The sequence below is a fragment of the Arachis ipaensis genome, chromosome B10 (genome assembly GCF_059453495.1).
Source record: "Arachis ipaensis isolate K30076 ecotype BB chromosome B10, ASM5945349v1, whole genome shotgun sequence".
NCBI classification, from domain to species: Eukaryota; Viridiplantae; Streptophyta; class Magnoliopsida; order Fabales; family Fabaceae; genus Arachis; species Arachis ipaensis.
This window is the reverse complement of record NC_142435.1, coordinates 75880775-75884080: the sequence shown is the minus strand read 5'-3', so window position 1 is coordinate 75884080 and position 3306 is coordinate 75880775. Positions and strand designations below refer to the sequence as shown.

The 3306-nt window shown below is 42.1% G+C and overlaps 1 non-coding gene across 1 annotated transcript; it reads right to left on the bottom strand.

Moving 5' to 3' along the window:
* Nucleotides 1-454: 454 nt before the first annotated feature.
* LOC148580473 (small nucleolar RNA R71) lies at nucleotides 455-558 on the bottom strand. Its single transcript, XR_015896547.1, has one exon. It is a non-coding gene; the product is annotated as a small nucleolar RNA R71 (small nucleolar RNA).
* Nucleotides 559-3306: the final 2748 nt, after the last annotated feature.

Genomic DNA, 3306 nt, shown 5'->3' with positions numbered 1-3306 from the left:
CATGGAGGCGAATATGGAGAACCACCATGAAGAAGAAGCTCACAACCATGCCATAGGAGGTCCAGTAAATTATGCTGGGCAACAGAGAAGAGTTCTAGGCTCTTACATCAATCCAAACCCAGGCAATTGTGGAAGTAGCATCCAAAAGCCAACCATACATGCCAATAACTTTGAACTAAAACCCCAGCTCATCACCCTCGTTTAGAACAACTGTGCATTCGGAAGAAGTGCCCAAGAAGACCCCAATCAACATCTAACCACCTTCCTAAGGATATGTGATACTGTGAAGTCTAATGGTGTTCATCCCGACACCTATAGACTGCTTCTGTTCGCCTTTTCACTCAAGGACAAAGCATCTAAATGGCTGGAATCCTTCCCAAAGGAGAGTTTAATAACCTGGTAGGATGTGGTGAAAAAATTCTTGGCGAGATTCTACCCTCCTCAAAGAATCAAAAGGTTGAGAGCTGAGGTACAAACCTTCAGGCAACAAGATGGTGAAACTCTCTATGAAGCATGGGAGAGGTTTAAGGACTTAACAAGAAGGTGCCCGCCAGACATGTTGAATGAATAGGTGCAGTTACACATTTTCTATGAGGGTCTTTCTTATGAATCAAAGAAGGCAATAGACCACTCATCCGGGGGATATCTGAACAAGAAGAAGACCATTGAAGAAGCCATAGATGTCATCGAGACTGTAGCTGAGAATGACTACTTCTATGCTTCTGAAAGGGGCAATACTCGAGGAGTGATGGAGCTGAACAACATGGACGCGCTGCTGGCTCAAAACAAGATGATCACCAAGCAGCTGGCTGACCTTACCAAGAAGATGGAAAGAAACCAAGTTGCAGCAGTCACCACCTCATCAGCAGCTCAAGAAGGAGTGAATGCAGTGGAAGAGGGTGACCAGGAACAAGCCAACTATATTGGGAACTCACCTAGGCAAACCCATGATCCATACTCCAAAACTTATAATCCTGGTTGGAAGAACCACCCAAACTTTGGGTGGGGAAATCAACAAGATCAAGGCCAAGATCAGAGACGTCACAACCCTAACAACAATGCAACTCACCAACATCCCACACAGAGATCATATCAACACCTACCCAACAATACCTCTCAACATCCATATCAAAACCAAAATGGCCCTTCTCACCTCTCCAACCTCAACTCACCATCACCATCCGAAGATAGACTCTCCAGAATTGAGACTCCACTTGAAGGTATATGCAAGGAAATCCAAGACAACAGAGTGTTCAAGGATGAGGTGCGAGCTAATATCAAAAACCAGGGAGACACTATCAAGAGGCTAGAATTTCAAGTGGGATACCTCTCTGAGAAGATTTCTAAACCTACTGATATCTTCCCAAGTGACACAGAGAAAAACCCGAGAGGTGAAGCAAAGAAAGTAAGATGGGAAGAATGCAAGATGGTCACTATAAGTGATGAGGTGAGTGTGGAAGAACTGAACAAATCCTTAGAACACTCTCGAGATATTACAGCAGAGAAGCAGGAAGAGGGTGACCAAGAAACCAACTCCACACAGAAGAAGGGGTTAAGGGAGAAGGAGATTCTGAACCCATATGCACCTTTTTCCCCCAAAGACTCAAGGGTGGTGTAGAAAGGAGAGTGTACTCAAAATTTCTCGACATGTTTGTATCTCTCCATGTAAACATACCATTCATCAAGGCTCTCCAACAAATGCCCTCATACATTAAATGTATGAAGGAGCTGCTGACCAAGAAAAATTCACTAAAGGGAGGACAAACAAAATTGATGAATAAGGAGTGTAGTGCTCTCATTCAAACAGAGTTGCCTACAAAAAGGAAGGATCCAGGGAGTTTTCACATCCCTTGTGCTATAGGATAAACAGGAATTGATAAAGGACTCTGTGACCTGGGAGCAAGCATCAACTTAATGCCTTTATCCCTCATGAAGAAGCTTTAGATCAATGAGCTAATGCCCACAGACGTAGTCATCAAGTTGGCTGACAAAACTCAAAAACAAGCCATAGGAGTGGTTAAAAACGTGCTGGTAAAGGTTGGGAACTACTTCATTCCCACAGACTTTGTTATTTTGGAGATGGAAGAAAGTCACCTCCATCCAATCATATTGGGAAGACCATTCCTAGCCACATCCAGAGCACTTATAGATGTGGAGCGAGGAGAGCTAATATTGAGGATACATGATGAACAACTTACCTTCAATGTCTTCAGACCTTCACAAGAAGCAGATCAAGAAAACAAGGAATCAAGGGAGGATCACAATAAAGAAATGGTGGAAGAAACAAGCACTGAAGCACGAACAATACCCCTGGGAATCCCTTTGGTTGACAAATAATATAGTCAGAAGGTACAACAGCTAAAGGAAACCCAAGAGGAGATAAACCCACTAGAGTCATATGAGACCACCAACAAAATCTCCCTGGGAAAAGAGGTCACAAGGAGCAAGATAGCATTAAAAGAAACAAGGAAGAAGGCGCCAAGGGGATGGAGGAACAAAAAGATCCCTACAGAGGATTTCTCTCCAGGGGATAAAGTAATCTCTGCTCATTTCTCAGTTATTCTACCTCATCTCTCCACCATTCTATCTCAGCTGCCTAAAGTTTACACCATCAGCAGAATTCTCTCTTTGGAACATGTGGAGATTCTTAATGAAGCCAACAGAGATAGATTCACTGCGAGAGGGGAGGATTTGAGGCATTACCAACCACCCTGACAAAGGCAAAACGTCAAACTAATGACGCTAAAGAAGCGCTTCATGGGAGGCAACCCATGTTTTATATCCTTTCAGTTTTTTTTAGGATGTTTAAAGTAGTTAATAAAGCAAGGTTCATGAATTCCAAATCAACTTTGACAAACACTTAGATGAATCCTTGTATGCAACGTATAGTGAACAACAAGTTTGGTGTTCCAGGCACACTAAGAGGACAAAAACACAATTCATATCGTGTTACTCTTAGAGACTTAATCAACTCTTTTTACACCACATGGTCACAAACTAAGTTTGGTGTCACCAATGTTGCATACATGAACAATTAATCGGTCAGTTGGGTTGTATTCATGAATAGCATTTAGTTATTTAAAAACAAAATTTTGAAAAATAGTCAGTCCACTCTTAAAACTTTTGCCACCAAAAATTCAATGCTAACTTTTGCTTTCCTTTTTGTCTTATATAGGAAATGAAGGAAGGATTGAAGAGAATTGATGAGACAATTTGAGAGGGAGGTTCGGCCACTTCACAAAGGGGGACTATACACATCTCTTCTAAGGGAATGCATTGGGAAATGTTGTCATGCAACATTGGAAG